We start from the raw sequence: 17,503 nt of genomic DNA on the forward strand, positions 1-17,503 counted from the left end.
AAGAGGTAGACAAGGATTATTGAATTTAGTATGCCATAAAGGAGTCCAACAAGAGATTGCTTTTCTTTTTTTTAAGGAAACTTTCTCCATTATCTCCTATTAGATAGTGATAAGATAATGATTTTTTTAAGAGGGTCAAGTTGAGAGGGGTGTCAGTAGCTGGAGATGATGTGCAAGAGACGGGTGGGGCAACTGACTGCTGGTGGACAAAGGACAAATAATATTTTATGATGTCAAGGACAACTCAGATCCCATGAAAGGACTTGAAGATTCAGTCTGGCTACTGGTGTTAGAGATGGCAGGAATGAATATCCTTATTTTTTAAACTCAGTGAATTTTACTCCAAGCTCCCTTTTTTTTTTTAACTGGGGACTTAGTCCCCTGTAGCATTCTCCTTTTGGAGAAATTTGTAACCACAAAGATCCACCAGCTGGAATTGAACTGGCTGAGACTGCTGATCATCAGAGTATGTGATATATATCCTATTTCCTATACTTGAAGTTCTTAGTGGTGAGAAGTTTTGTGGCAGCTATGGAGGTTGGGGGAAGGCATCGTCTCTAGAGACAAATGTGATAGAGATATTTTCTTGAGTCCAAAAGAGGGGGAAATGAGAGATCTTTGAGGGTCTGTGCTCAATAGTGAGAACAGCCTTTAAGTCACCCCAGAAGCAGGCCTCAGGTTGGATTTCCTTGGAGCTGCCTCTCTCTTCTGGCTTCCTTGGAAAACTGGACAAGAGGAGCAGATGAATCAGACCCTATAAAGGGAAAAAGCTGGGAAACCAGGAGATTGTGTATTGGGAGGCTCTGGAGAGAACTAGGTGACCTAGACCATTAATCCCTCCCAAACTACTTTGTATGTAGTCACTTTCTATTTGTGTTGTACATACTCTTTTTGCACTTGCTGTAGAATGTAAGCTCTTTGCAAGTAGAAACTGTTTCTTTCTTTGTCCTTGTTTTTTCCATTGCCCAGCACAGCACCTGGATCATCATAGGCAATCAATAAATATGTATTGTTCAGATGTTTCAGCTGCGTCCAGCTCGTTGTGACCCCATTTGGGACTGTCTTAGCAAAGATGCTGGAGTGGTTTGCCATTTCTTTCTCCAGCTCATTTTACAATAAGGAAACTAAGGCACACAGTTTTAAATGACTTGCCCAGGGTCACATAACTAGAGTCTGAAGATGGATTTGAACTCAGGTCTTCCTGACTCCAGGCCCAGCACTCTATCCACCATGCCACCTAGCTGCCCATTAATAATAAATAATCATAAATACGTGGCTTCAGTTTAATTCAATGTGTCCAAGATAAAAAAAATACAACAGCTTTTTGAAACTTTTTTAAGGGAGAGAGGGAGTGTAAATGGAATGGAGGGGATGATGATGATAAACTAGATTATAAAATGAAATAAACCTGTGGGAAGTAAAACTGAAAAAATGAGGGTGTTTACTATTTCCATATGCATTAAGATTGTGGAAAATTCATTCACTTGTTCAGTGTTTATTTTTTAAACTTTTTTTTTCAAAAAGCTGGGACAATTTTGTCCTATGTAGTTTTAATTTATGATTTCTTAAAATATAGCTCTGAAAAAACAAGCTTTAAAAGCTCATTGTGTTTCAAACAGAGTGACTTGACTACCTTTCTTTCTTTCTTTCTTTCTTTCTTTCTTTCTTTCTTTCTTTCTTTCTTTCTTTCTTTCTTTCTTTCTTTCTTTCTTTCTGTGAGGCAGAGGTTAAATGACTTGCCCAGGGTCACACAGCTAGTAAGTACCTAGCCAGGATTTAAACCCAGGTCCTCCTGACTCCAGGCCTGGTGGTCTATCCACTACACCACCTAGCTGTCCTTTGACTATTTTTTAAACCCAAATCATTCTGGTTTTTGTAGAATGGACAATAATAGCTCCCAGGTTTTGATGGTTTAGAATAAGTGTAAATAGCGATTGTTTTCTGTTCTGGCCTGAAGCTCTGAGAGGTCTTCCCCTCTCAGACTGATATTTTTGTAATGGTAAGTTAGGCCATCTTTTATCTCAATTCTTATCTAGCCCTTAGTCATTGAATGGGTGTTGCCCTAGACAAACTGAACCCAGAGAAAAGATCTTAAAAAAGGGGAAGCTAAGTGGTGTGGTGAACAGAGTACCAGCTCTGGAGTCAGGAGGATCTGAGTTTAAATCCTGGCTCAGACACTTCCTACTTACTGGCTGTGTGACCCTGGGCAAGTCGCTTAACCCTACTGCCTAACTAAAAAGAGAAGACCTTAAAATTTCGAAAGGCCAAGGTCATCTACTGCATTTTGGGCCACTGCCAGTTGTTTTGACTTTTGTCTTGCCGCTGGACTCAATGACTCTGAAGGAGAGAGTGGGGCTGACAACTTTGCCTCACTTAAATCCAATTCACATTCAAGTCAAGACATCACCCTTGTGATGTCATTGGTCCTCTTCAAGAACAAAGAACAAACAGCAAGAAGTGTTTATTAAAAAAACAGAAAGAGAAATAATGAAATTCTTTATGTCAAATTTCCACTGTTAAGCGCTTCTGGATTTCCCAGAGGCTGATGTTGACTAATGAGAATTCTAAGACCCTGGACACGTAAGATAGTATTTATTCTGATGTTTGATCTTGCAACCACAGTGGGCTATTTGCTTGACTGAATTTCTCCATGTCTGTTTGGTCTTTTGCTGAAAGTGTTTACATTGCAGAAAGCTGTTGTAATGAGTCAGTGTCAAGACAAGTATTCTTGGGTCTATTGTTGGTGGAGAGGCTGCGGAGATATGGGGACTCCTCCAAGTGATTACCACTTTCAATATTCCTGCTTAGGAACTTTTATAATTAGCCCCAGTGATCTTTCTTGGTGGATTTCTAATGCAAACACAAATGCATTATTATCTTGACAAGTCCAGAGAGAAAATTTTCTTTTGAGCCACTCCCTCAGGGCCCAAGATCAAAGAAGAAAATGTTTATTTCTCATAGAATGAGAAAACTTGCTATAAATTATTTCCTTCATGTAAAAAAATACCTGAGTGCCTACTTTTGAGGCACGGTGCTATACAGAAGATGCAATAATGGAAAAAGAGGCATTGCCTATCCTCCCTGTCCAGCAGAAATGAACTCAAGAGGGACAAAAACTTAGTCTTGTGATTGTCAAAAGGAATATTGGGTTCTGTTTTCAAAGAGTATCAAGAAACAAATAGTTGGCAGGGGTCAGGTACATGGAACAAGTGGGCATTGACTTTGGAGTCAGAGGACATCAGCCAATGGTGAATGTTTAACAACCACCTATCTAGGAAAAAAAATTATTTATGACATGCTTTTCACTAACATTTTTTAAAGACAGTCATGAAAACAATTAATTGAGTCTTGATCTATAATTTTTGCCGATTTCTGAGGTGTAAATGAATATTCATATTGAAAATTTTAAGTTGGCTTTTGAGAGCCAATAAAGAGTTGGCTCTAACACACTGTTGACTTCAGCTATACCCACTATTCCTACACCATCTTGGGCATATCATCTCATATCTTTGGATCTCAGTTTCCTAATCTGTAAAATAAAGGGTAGATGACTTCCAAGAGGTCCTCTCTAGCTCTAACACTGTGAGAATTAGGGAATTCCATTTTTAATGTAGTTACAAGCCCAGGCTGTTTGTGTTCTGTTTATCAGGAGAGTCCCTACGGAAAGGATCTTCTCTTAAGGCTCTCTTACATGAAATGGGCCTAGGTAAACATTTCCAGCTTGTTCTATGATGTGAAGGGAACTCAGGTCTGGGTCAGAATGACAGAAATCAGTCTTGCTCTAGGTACATTTGAGAGAGCCGACTGGGTTTTCTCCACCTCCCAGGACAAAATCCTCTTAGAAGATCTACTTTCTCATTTATTTTGTTTCTACTGGAGATGCATTCGCTTCATCTCAGGTGATTAGGAAAACTTTGAACTGAAGCCATTTGGAACTGATATTGTTTCAGTGTCTTGATTTTGGAACATTTGAGATACTTTAAGTTCCTGATCATCTTGTGATTCCTTCTGGTAAGACAGATTGTGAGATAAACTACTAGTATCCCTCCTAGGCACACTCAAGCTCATTTGATTTAAAATGAAAGAACCCCCCCAAAAAAAAAACCACACACACAAAAAATCAAAGAACCTCATCTTAGAGCTTCTCTTAAAATGAGAATTGGAGATGGCATACTCTTATTTGCTGAAAATCCAAGGAAAGTTCTTAGATTGCATTTTTATCATACTCTTCAACAAGGCAATGTGGTATGTCACCTAGATGAATCCCTGTGAAAGAAAAGGAGGAAAAGCAGGGTCAGAAGAAGTCTAAGAGGTGATCTAGGTAGTATTTCTCAGCTTATTAATACAGTCTATTTCTAATTTCCTGAGATAATATCATGAAATTTTATATGATCTCAAAATTTTATTACCAGGGAATAAAGAATATATACATGTATGCTTTACATATTCAGTTATTTAGTCATTTCAGTCATATCTGACTCTTCATGACCCCATTTGGGGTTTTCATGGCAAAGATACTGGAGAGGTTTGCCATTTCCTTCTCCAGCTTATCTTGCAGATAAAGAACTGAGGCAAACAGGGTTAAGTGACTTGCCCAGAGTCACACAACTAATAAGTGCATGAGTCCAGATTTGAACTCATGAATTGAATCTTCCAGATAACGAACCCGGTGCTCTGTCTAGTGCATCACCTAGCTGCCCCTGCTTTATACGTACATATGTGTGTATGTATGTGTGCATATGTGTGTATGTGTGTGTGGGTATATTTGGGGATTGAGTCTAAGAAGAACTTGTAGCATCTTTTTACATAATCCATTACAAAAATTACAAATGACAAAAGCAACAGATTACAAAAAATTTTACAAAATCAAAGAATGTCTTAGGGAACTTGTTTTTCAAGGAGACTGGAAAAGATAACTTCCATGAAAGAAATACCCCCTGCACTGACAGAATGATATTAGAAAATCTCTTAATAATAATAGTATTTACATAATAGCTCTTTTGCCTATACTGTTATCTTGCTTAATCCTTACAATAATCCCATGTGGTGTGGGTACTATTATTATCCCCATTTTACAGATGAAGGAAACTGAGGCACCATGAATCAGGTAACTTGCCAGGTTATAGAACTAATAAGTGTATGAGGCAGGATTTAAACTCAGGTCCTCCTGACTCCGGAGTCACTGTACTATGCTTGGGACAGATTTTAGTTTAAGGAAACAGTCCTGCTAAAATGCCCCAAGAAGGGCAAGTCCGTATTTAGTCAACATCTCCATGTTAATGCGTTTCTCCATTCCTTTCTTTAAAGTAGGCTTTCATAAAAGTGATAGCCAAAAAGATGTAAAATGAATGATGGAACTCAGAGTGGAGAAAGGGGAAGTCCAGAGGCGACGTTCTGAGTCTCACCTATGGTAAGGCGAGACTGTAACGATTCCCTTGCTAGAGAAAGGCAACTAGGTGGCGCCATAGTGCACAGAGTATGGGTGTGGAGTCAGGAAAACTCATCTTTCTGAGTTAAAAATCTGGCCTCGGACATTTACTAGGTGTGTGATCTTGGGCAAGTAACAACACTGTGTTTGCCTCAATTTCCTCATCTGTAAAAATGAGCTGGAGAAGGAAATGGCAAACCACTCCACTATCTTTGCCAAGAAAATCCCAAATGGGTGATAAAGAGTTGGATGCAACTGAAACAATTGAACAACTGTGAGGGAATTAGAAACAAGCAGAAAAAATGTTTTTAAAAAAGTTATCTCAGGCAACAAGAGCCTGGCTATAAGGGCAGTCCTCTGGCTGTTACAGAGTCATTTCACTATTAGCCTTTTGGGAGCCTTTCTTTGGGGCTTAGTGGAATCAAAACTAGTAGTACTTATTGTTAGCATTTTTTTCCCCAAGGAAATCCTATAGACACCAGATGGGGAAAAGACGGCATGGATTATTTTCTAATGGTAAGAATTTTGGCTTTCGATAATCTCCTATGGGAACTGTCCCCTCTCTACTTTTGTTCCACCTCTCCTTGCACTGCTCCTCATCCCTGTGCACCTAATACTCTGTTCCTCAGAACCAAGTCTTGCTCCATATGTGGCCTTAGGAAAGTTCACTCTTAATCTCAATTTCCAGGGTTTGAGTCCTAACTATCTGCTATTTGCTAACCTTTCAGCAAGACCTTTAACCTCTCTGTACTTCAGTACCCTCTTCTGTAAAATGGGAATGATAATACTTACATTTCTTGCTCTCAGAAAAGCAAGTTTTTTTCTAATAAAAAGGGGAATCACTACTATTACAATTTTGATATGACATTTGCCAAATGTGGGATCAAATGAGGCAAATGTGAAAAGTACTTGAGCAATTATAAAAGTATTTATTTACTAGGAATATATCCTGGCTTTCTAACTGCATTTCCTGTACTTGTTCTATGTCATATTTCCTTGCTATCACTCACATGGTCTCTCCTTTAGCTGCAGATTTGGTCCATCTCTCTCAGAAAACCTTCTTTAACCAGGCAGCACCAGCACTGGTACCCTGTCCGCCGCACTGGATTTCACCATTGTGGGAGCAAGAACACCGATCCAAAGCTAAGCAGATGCCCTACCTCAGACATGAGGCCAGAACCACCCAACCATTAGCCCATCCCTGCCACAAGACCAAATATCTTCCTTCTCAATGGCCCAAACAGCCAGGCATAGCTACACAGATGCTCTGCATGGATCACAAGGCTGTTCCCCTACCCTTTCTTCATTACCAGAGTGTGACTAAGGCATCCCTACCCCGGAAACACCACACAGCCAACTCAATCTTGACTATACTCAAGTCTGACTTCAGATCCAGGGTAACAGCTGTCCCTCTGACATCTGCCAAACAGCATCTCATACCTTCTCTGCTCGACTCCAAACACCAACTTGAGAGTTCCCGGGACTCCAGGTGTAGGATGGAGGCTGCTTCCGGGCCTAACCTCCTTCCCAGGATTTTTGCTGACTGTGACCATCTACCTGAAGATCTAACACACCTCAGCCAGCATCCCCCATCTTCAAAATTCCTTTACCACCAGGCTGAGTTTCCATTCATGGGCAACAGGACCATAAAAGGAACTGGAACCAAAGCATTTCCCAAGTACCAAGCCAAGACCACACACAAACCAGTGAAATCAGTTCTCTCACCTGAAGCTTTGTCAAGGCCCAGACTCCAAGACAGAGTTCTAACCACTAAGCTCAGTCCCATAGGTGTGCCCTCATCACCTCGTCCTGACCATTGGTCCAAGGCCATATCATTTAAGGCATCTGACTTGGGCCATTGGGTCCAGGCCAAAACTTGTAAGGTTTTACAATCTGAGCATGGCTTAAAGAAGACAGTGTCACTATTACGATGCATTGACAAGCGTTCCAAAGATCCATCTATGCTTTTATCAAATCTGAATGGGAGAACCAGGGCCACAACTGCATGTCCACCCTGCCCACAACACTGGACTACAGCCAGCAGCAAAGCCACAGCTTTGCCATCACAAGGTCCAAAACATCAGGCCAGTATAACACTTACACCATCACAAGACTTCAAGCCATTGGAAGCTTCTTCATCATGCCTGGAAGATCCCTGTGCTAAAACCACCTCTTCACCTTTCACTGAGGCTCCACTGGGCCCTGATTACAAGGCCAAGGACACATCTGGACTATCCCTACTCTCTGAACACCAAGTTGCACCAATCATAATTCCAGTCTATTTAGATCACTGTAGAAAGACAGCACAGGACTCTCAACTTGACGCCACAACGCTGCTCTTCCCAAGCTACCAGAAGAGCACCTCCTCAGGCTCTGATGTACAAGTCACACATCTACAGCATGCTCCAGGCTTGGGTGTCCAGACAGCACTACCCTTAGTATGTCACCAGGACACAGCAGTGATAGGTAGTCAGGACCAGCAGGTTGAAGTTCTACAAGACAAGAACCCAGAGGCACCAACTCCTAAGGGTCTGGACCATCTGGCCATAAATCCAGTTGACCTGGACCCTTCAACAATGTCACCACCTAAGTCAGACTATAAGGCCACACTACCATTCAGCTATGAATGCAAGGTCATAGCTCTATGTAGAAATGAATACAAAACTGAACCTGCTGCATCAGACCCAAATGAGCCACAGACAATACTGCCAACAGACCATGACAACCAAGAACCACCTCAACTAGACCCAGACTCAACCCAGAGATTAACTCAATTGAACTCTGGCCGCAGAGCCACATATTCACCTAGCTCTGATGACCACCAGACTGAAAATATACAAAACTGTCATAAACAGCTCACACCTCAAGATCAACTAGACCAGAGGGAAACAAAACCACCAGGACCAGGCCCCCAGGCCATAACTCTCGTGGATCAGGATCATGAGTATAAACTTTCAATAGACATAAAAGCCCAAGACAAAACAGACCAGGTTCATTGGAGAACACCCCCACTGGATATAGAACAAAAGGACACAAATCCACCTGGTTCTGACCCTCAGATTGCACTTCTCCCCAGTCATGTCTACAAAGGTACAGATGTACCAGGTCCAGATGCCCCGGTCTATGCTAAACCAGAACATCAGGAAATAATGCCACCAGAAAGAGACCACAAGGGGCCAGCTTCCATAGGCCAGGCAGCATGGAAAACATCTCCACTGAGCATAACAGACCCTAAGAACCTGATGCACCCTGGTCCTCAACACCAGACAACACTTCCAGCCAGTCCCAATCCAAGGGTCATAATACCACACAGCCTTGACCGTACCCCAGGTGCGAATGCCCAGGGCATACTTCAAACTGAACAAGATGTGTTCATATTTCAAAATGAACAAGAGTGTGAAGCGTTGCCCCTGGGAATAAGCCACCAGGTCATGACTATTGAAGACTTATCACACAAAGCAGTGACTCTACCAGGCTTAGATTTCCAATTTCTACCTGAGCCAGAAGACCAAACCCCAATGCTGCTACATGCTGACCAACAGTCTGAGGATGCACTGGACAGCAACACTTGGGTCTCACTCCAGAAAGAACGGCATCATTGGCAAACAGTGCCACTTGGAACATATAATAGGGATACAACTACAGAAGTCTGGGATCACAAAGTAATACCCACACTGGGCCTAAACCTAATGGATACAGCTCTACCTAACCTTGACCACAGGGCCACACATCCACTCAGTCTAGACTTCCAGGTCATTCCTCCACTGACAACTGACCACCAAGATGACTTGGTTTCAGAAGCCAGTGATGAGATCTCAAAGGTTCGACTGGAACGAGGTCCACAGGGAGCAATACCACCAGAAGAAGACCACCAAGACACAGCTGTCCCAAGCCAGGATCAGCAGGCAATACCTTCACTAAACATAGAACTCTGTGAAGTAACTCTATTTGGTCTCAATTTTCAGAATGAACTGCAATTCATCTCTGATCATCAATCAGAGGCTGTCCCAGACCCCAATACCCAAGTCACACCGCCATTAGACCTATACCACTCAGCAAAAATGCTAGTGGGTCCACGGCAGGTCATACCTTCATCTAGTCCCAAGTCCCCATTTGTTCTTCTAACCAGACTTAAAAACAAGAATGAGGCTAAATCAGATGTCACTGACTCCAAGGGCACAACGCCATGTCTGGATGAGGAGGAAATAGCTTCACCAAGCCCAATATATAGGGCCAAAACCCCATCAGGTCCTAAACACCCAAATGAGGCTCCAATAGCTTGTGACCACCATCCTGAGGCTGAACTGAGCTCTGGGCACCCAGATGAGGTTCAGTCTAGTATTCAACACCAAACCTTTTCCAGAAAAAAAAGTCAAATTTTGTGGCGTTTAAATTATATCAAGCCATACACCATTGAGGGGGGTGATGTCCCTGAAAAAATTATTGATGACATCATTTGTTCCATCCCTCAGGATGAAATAAAAAATGACATCTGCAGACAGACTATCTTGCAGAAGATGAAGAGGGTGTCCACCATTCATTGTTATTACCAGGGCATCCCACTGGATTATCCAGTGTGCCTAATTTGTGTCTCTTGGATACCAAATGGCTGTCCCCATGTTTGGGGGATGAAATATCCTTGTGAGGCACAACTGCTGGTCATACCAGTGCCTGTGTCCGATTCTGAGGAGGAAATAAATGTGAAATTTATTCTCCAAGTACGCCGTGCAACCAGATGTTCCATTTTTTCTCTCCCATACCCCTATTATGATTTGCAGGGGCCCTTAGCCCATCCATTGAATTCAACAGTATCTTCCCACTCAGACCTGGTGCTCCCTGTGTCTTCCATGCGGAAATGGCTCGGCTTTATACTTGGCAAGGACCCCCAGCCAGAGGGAAGGACCCTACCTACAAGCCAATGGCCTTACAAGGGGGAAATAGCCATTGAAAAAGATGGTGGTAGAGAGGAAGCAACATCAAAGGAACGTAGAACATTTCTCAGATCTATACTAGACATGTTGCAAAAAAAGCAGAGGAGGAATTAAATGACCGTATTTTCTCTCAGAAAGGAATTGACTCCCCTGAATATCTTTGCAACTTGTTTCTGATTTTTGTGTCTCACTTTGTTCTTCCATGTACTTTGACGGGGAGAGGACAAAACCTTTGTATTTCCTTTTCAATTTGGGCAGGGAGAGCCAGTTAGAGACATTTATAATGTAATGAAAAGAGAAAATCTTCATCCTTTCTCCTCCTTCTCATTCTATATTTTAGCTTCCAGAAAAGCAAACTTTTCTCTAAATGACTCCCCATAGAAGAGATTAGCCTCATTCTCTATCTCCCTCTCATGCCCTATTTTATAGCAATTTAGTGAATAAGTTATTCTCCCAGTAAGGCTTGGTAAAACACACCATATTATCCAGAAAACTCTTTATTCTGACCTACTTCCTCATCCAATCGTCACCTCAAATACAATTGCAATTAAAATTCTATACTTGAATATTTCAGCATTTCAGATTTCATGATTTCATTAGAACTCTGTTCAAACCTGAGGAAACAATAGATGGACATCTTCACCTTTTACTAAAGCCAAAACCATCCTACCCTTTTCATGGTGAGCCCATACTTTCACTGGTGGTGTGAGGTAGTTCCTTGCCAGGACCTAAAGGGAGGTTTCATAGAAAAATTAGATGAACTTTCCAGTGCTGAAAGCAATCAACTTTTATTTGGAATGTTTCGGATCATAAGAATAGGCTATGTGGCTTAACTGGAGATACCCAAGGCTGGAAGCATGGAATGAAGAGACCAGAGATAAGACGGGAATGGGACTTAGGCAGAATTATTTCTCTACTCCCATCCTAGAGCAACAGAGGACATCAATGAAATGGGCCATGGAAGAACAAGGAAGGGATACTTCTAGGGATGTTACCAAAGATTCAGACTTGATGGTCTGCAGGCCACGGCATAAGTAGGAAGGAGTCCACAATGGGCCTATAATGGGTCAGCCTTTGGACTCAGTACATCATCATGCCAGTTCCATGGATTGGTTTCCTGGAAGTTTCTAGCCTGACAGATTCTGCAAAAGGTGGGAGTCACCTGGAATGCTCTCCCTTCCCAACTCTGCCTTTCAGAATCCCTAGCTTCCTTCAAAATTCTGTTTAAATGCCAAATTCTACTTGAGGCCTTTCTGGACACCCTTCCCTATCTTCTCCTCTCTCCTAACTCCAACCAATAATTTTCTATTTTTCATTTTCTTTTTTTAACTTCTGTGTACACAATGTTAGCTGCTTGAAGGAGGTACCATTTAATTTTTGTGCCTAGCATAGTATCTGATAAATAGTGTACAGGAATACCTCAGAGATATTGTGGATTTGGTTCCAGAGCACCAAAATAAAATGAATTATCACAATAAAGTGAGTCACATGAATTTTTTGGTTTCCCAATGCATATAAAAGTTATGGTTACACTATACTGTAGCTTAAGTGTGCAATAGTATTCTGTCTAAAAAGAAGTTATATATATGCCTTAATTAAAAATATTTTTTTTTTTGCTAAAAGAAATGCTAACCATCATCTGAGCCTTCAGCAACTTGTAATCTTTTTTCCAGTGGAAGGTCTTGTCTCTATGTTGATGGCTGCTGACTGATCAGGGTGGTGGTTGCTGAAGGTTGGGGTGGCTGTGTCAATTTCTTAAAATAAGACAACAATGAAGTTTGCCACATTGATCGAATCTTCTTTTCACTTGTTAAAATAAAAAAACCCTTGTAAACTGCTAAAACGGAAGAAACCCCAGGTCCAAAAGGAGAAGCTGGAATGAACCAAAGTGTGATCACAGTTTACAATAATTATATCTGCGTTTATTGTCTGAGAAGAAGAAGCTTGCAAGCTGGAACAGTAAGACAATATTCTCATCTGTTCCAAGTGGGGTGAGAAAGTGTGAAGTATTTGTGCACATTGAAGTTTTTAGGGTTTTTTTGAGGTATTTATGGCTAAGTCAGGATTAAGAGAGAAACACAATAAATTATGAAGTCAGGTGGGAAGTGAGGGTCTAGGGAGAAGATATCTGTAAATACAATAAATCAGAAACAGGAAGATTGCTGCTCTTTAGATATGTCAGAAAGTAAGATGTTTGCTTTCCTCTCTGAGGTGGTTTCAGCAGTTGCAGGCATCTCCAAGTTCAGCTAAAGTCTACTACACAAAGAGACACTGGTATGTCAAGCAGCCCTGGGCTTCAGAAGTCCTCCTGATTGGCTAGTTGTTGTGCTACTCCATTGTCTGGTTTCCCTGTGAAAAAACAGAAGCTGTAGCATATTTAATCAGTTAGAACAAGCATTACAAAGACCATATTCACACATTTGAACACTTAGAGGCCATTGTAGGGTTACCAATTGGCCTAATTTCAATATTTGTTGTGTCTCAGGGAACAGGAAGGCCCAAGGAGAGGGAGAGAGACTGGGAATGGCCAGTGGGTGGAGCAGTCAGAACACACACCATTTATCAATTAAGTTCATGTCTTATATGGACACTGTTCATGGTGCCCCAAAACAATTCCAACAGTAACATCAAGGATGACTAATTACTGATCACCATAAGAGAAAGAATAATAATGAAAAGGATTGAAATACTGTTACAATGACCAAAATGTGACACAGAGAAACAATGTGAGCACATGCTGTTGGGAAAATGGCACCAATAGACTTGCGTGACCCAAGGTTGCCACAATAAATGCTTATCAATTGATATAACAGAGTGATATAAAAGACATACTAATTCAATTCCTGAACTAAATCAGCATACATGGGTGGTATGTCCTCAAGGAATTAGACTCTGTGTGTCAACCTCTTCCTTTTCCTAATCTCTATTTCTTCAGGAAGGAGAAAGGCTCACTGAGCATGAGTGAGAAATATTAAATGAGTTTTCCTTCCAAAGAAACTGAGAAGAGAAAGCCATTGAAAGCGCACACGTAGTTGTGAGCTCGTTGCAAGATGCCCCATCCTGGAGAAGATTCTGTAAGGGAGTGTCTGGATTTTTATGAGTTTCCCAGAATGGCAGGGCTTTTGAAATTCCCAAGAAAGATCCCCAAGAAAGAGTATCTGGAAGTTGGTTACTAGACCATCTACTTCTGTCTAGAGAAGGAAGGATGGACTGTGAATGACAGGAAAGGATTATTGAAGGATGAGATACCCACCCACTTCAGACTCAACAAGCTTTCTTTACCATGCCCCAAAGCCTTCTCATCCTACACATTCATTCCATCCTTGGACTATGCACTCTAGAAGTACAATCCTGTGGCTCCTTCATCTAACTGACTGGTAGAACCTCCTTCTTAAGCAAAGTGCCCCAGCTAGCCATGTCTTCATTCTTCTCCAGTTCCACCCTTTACTCCACAGATTTTCTCAACCAAGCCTGCACTGGATACTTCTTCCCTCATTCCTATTTCAGTTTCATTGTATGTGTCATATTCCCCCATTAGAATGTAAGCTCCTTGAGAGCAGGGACTACTTGTATTTGTATTCTCAGTACTTAACATAGTTTCTGGTACCTAGTAAGCTCTTAATAAATGCTTGTTGATTTGACTTGACTTCTGAGATTTGTAATGATGACTAGCATTTGAAATTGGAAGGTCATACTTAATTTTAATTTTAAATTGGAATAAATCTAATTAAATTTAGTTTTTCAAAAATTGTTATACTTAATTTGGTAAGATAACTTAGGAGCATTATTCCTAGAAACACTCATGAAGGAGTAGAAAAAAGAGGTCTTCAGTCAGAGCCAATGGATTTAAGCCAATCCCAAGTTCTTTCATTCACCATTTGCTCATTCTGAGACTACTAGAAGAAGAGAATAAATATTTACATCGTACCTGTTTTTTTTTTAATTTTGCTAGGCAATGGGGTTAAGTGACTTGCCCAATGTCACACAGCTAGTAAGTGTTATGTGTCTGAGGCCAGATTTGAACTCAGGTCCTCCTGACTCCAAGGCTGGAGCTCTATCCACTGCACCACCTAGCTGCCCCTTATATAGTACCTGTTTTGTGTCAGGCACTGTGCTAAACATTTTATAAATATCATCTGATTTTATCCTCACAACAATCCTTCCAGGTAGGGGCTGTTACTATACTCATTTCTGAATTGAAGAAACTGAGGCAAACAGAGGTTAAATGACTTGCCCAGGGTGATGCAGTTAGTAAGTATCTGTGGCTGTAATTGAACTCAGGTTTTCCTGAATCCATATCTAGTGCTTTAGCTATTGCACTATCTAGCTCCCTCATTCTTCTGAAATTGTGTCTTACTCCACAAACCCTTGATGTTGAGTTCTTCCAGACACTCTGACATTTCCTCCTCTGGTCTGGGGGCTAGTTTTGAAAGAGACCGCCCATAAACAGAGATACCCTGGTGTCCCACTCAGTCTGATCAAAAGTAATTGCAAGGTCACTGTTGCCTTCCTTTATCCTTTGGGAGAACACATCATGACCTACTCAGAGTGATCTCCCTCTAGGGATGGAACCTGACTCCCACTTTCCCATAGGGGTCCATCAGTCTTTCAATGCTATTATCTCTTGGTCCCCCAGGCAAGATATTAACATCCGCCCTCTCCCCTTTCCTTTTCAAACCTAGACCAAGCAGGAGTGTGACTCAGGATCCTCTTCATCATTTTTCTCCCTGCTACTCACCCAAAAGAACTATGCTCTCTCTCCTTTCCTCTCTTTCTCCTCTCCTCTTTCTCTCTTCTTGTTCTCATTTTTTCTTGTTCTCTTACCATCCCCTCATCAAACATAGACATAGATTCTACCCCATGAAATATTCATTCACATTTACTCCCTTCTCTCCTCCTGATACTTTTAACCCTGTTTGAAGTTTGCTCATAGATATGCTCTTTTTGTCTCCTTGATTCCCCTCAAAGTGTGAAGGTTTTAAAAACAAAGGTCAATAGCTTTGTCTTTACCTAGACACACAAAAGTACTGATTGTATTTATTTATCTTTTATTTCCAAATTTACTTGATTACATTTCTAATATGTCTTTCATTGATAAGTTTGCTTGTCAAATGCCCTACTCTCCTCCATTTCCCTCCCCCACCACCCTTTTTTGCTGTAAGATCCTCTCTCTTTTGTTGATGATGAAGTTCATTTTTATGGAGCACACTGTTTGGAGATACGAACCAATCTCATTCAATTTTTTGAATATCATTTCTCATTATCTCCTTTGATTTCTCATAACTGAGAAGGCTTGAATGATCCAGACTGATTTTCCTTTTTAGGTGAAGTTCTTTTTCCCAGATGCCTGCAATATTTTTTTTTTTGTGGTATTGAAATTCTATAGTTTGACCATGATATTTTTGCTTTATATTTAGAATTTCTCATTTTTTTTAATGAGTTCTAGCATTATAACTTTATTCTCTGTTTTCAAATTTCTGGGTATTTTTCTTGTTTGATTTCCTGAAGTAAGGTTTCTATGTTTTTTATTTCATTTTTCTTTTCTTATTGTTGTTCAGTCATTTCAGTCATGTTGAGTCATTGTGACCCCATTTGGGGTTTTCTTGACAAAAATACTGGAGTGGGTTGCCATTTCTTTCTGTAGCTCATTTACAACCAAGGCAAACAAGGTTAAGTGACTTGCCCAGGGTCACACAGCTAGAAAGTGTCTGAGACCAGATTTGAACTCAGGAAGATGAGTTTTCCTGGCTTCAGGCCTAGCACTCCATCTACTGTGCCACCTAGTTGTCTTGTTCTTCTCTTAAAGACCTATAATTATTTTTTAGCTTTTATAAATAGATTTTATTGATAGTTGCTGTTATTGCTTAGCAGTTGAGAGGTTTGGTGGTCTCTTAGTCTATAAAAAGTCCCTACATGGTTGCATGTGGGGAGAATGGTTGAGGATGATATTGTAGCCACCTAATCCCTTTATATGATGTAGTAAGATTTCCTAGTAAATAGGATAGGAATTGGAAAAGTGAACCTGTACTATCTCAGGCTGCTTGTATAGGAGAGCTCAACCCAGAAGTTATCCCATTGTCATCTGATACTTCAACTGTGGCTTGAGGACCTGAGGAAATAGAAACCCACTATAGACACTGACCAGAAATTAAAGACTGGAGACAACATTCTTTCTGGGCCATCAGTAGGGCTGTGGATATGGTAACTGAGGTTGCAGAAGTGATAGAAAGGTCACCAAAAAGTGCCAAGACCATCCCACCAGTGACCAAATTGACAGGATACAACTGGAATCATGAGTGAGACAACTGTGTTTTTACAAAGCCAGATGGTGCCCACTGGTGGGGTTTGTGCAGTGTCCTGTGCTCACCTCTGATAATGTTGTTGCAAGATAACAGCTCAAGCACTCACCTCAAAGATAGAAGAGGAGAGGAGAGGAGGGAAGGAGAGGGGATGGGAGAGAAAGGGAAAGGAGAGAGCGGGACGGGAGAGAATGGGAGAAGAGAGAAAGGGAGGGGAGGGAAGGGGAAGAAGAGAGGAGGGAAAAAATTTTCCTCTGCCTTTTGCATGGCACCTTTCTTGGTGCCCCTGATGACTAATACTCTGTCTCCCAAACAACCTTCTATTTATTTTCATTTGTTATTTTTATATTTATCCTGTGCATGTTTCTGTATATGTGCTGATTGTCTTTCTCATTAGAATGTAAGTTTCTTGACAGTAGTGATTATTTCATTCTTTATATTTTATATCTACCATGTCAGGCATAAAATGGGTGCTTAAATGCTTGATGCTTGATTATTTAATATAGACTCCATTACTACGTGTAACCTATGTATTTGATCTATTGTATGCAACTCTTAACATGGATGCTATATGCTATGTATTTATAAGAAACCTTTGTTTTTGGTTTACAATATAATATGCTGCTCTGACATGTATATTATATCCATACGTCCACTTGTAATCTATATTACAATATGGGACAATTTGACTGTAACAAAACCATTCTAAATTACTACATATTAAATAACGGACATCTAGAATCCACACATATACATTAGGCACAACTGGATTTTTTTTGTGGGGGGAAGGGAAGGCTTTTGTCTAAAATGAGCATCCGAAAACATAGACCTGAGGTCATTCTAGA

General features: G+C 40.9%; 1 long non-coding RNA gene across 1 annotated transcript; it reads left to right on the plus strand.

Moving 5' to 3' along the window:
• Positions 1-289: 289 nt before the first annotated feature.
• LOC110208185 (uncharacterized) lies at positions 290-11,805 on the plus strand. The gene is made up of 3 exons (XR_013482975.1): positions 290-466; positions 5,892-5,944; positions 6,455-11,805. It is a non-coding gene; the product is annotated as an uncharacterized LOC110208185 (long non-coding RNA).
• Positions 11,806-17,503: the final 5,698 nt, after the last annotated feature.

This window comes from Phascolarctos cinereus, unplaced genomic scaffold, assembly GCF_003287225.1.
Source record: "Phascolarctos cinereus isolate Bilbo 61053 unplaced genomic scaffold, phaCin_HiC Scaffold_726;HRSCAF=1367, whole genome shotgun sequence".
Taxonomy (NCBI): Eukaryota; Metazoa; Chordata; class Mammalia; order Diprotodontia; family Phascolarctidae; genus Phascolarctos; species Phascolarctos cinereus.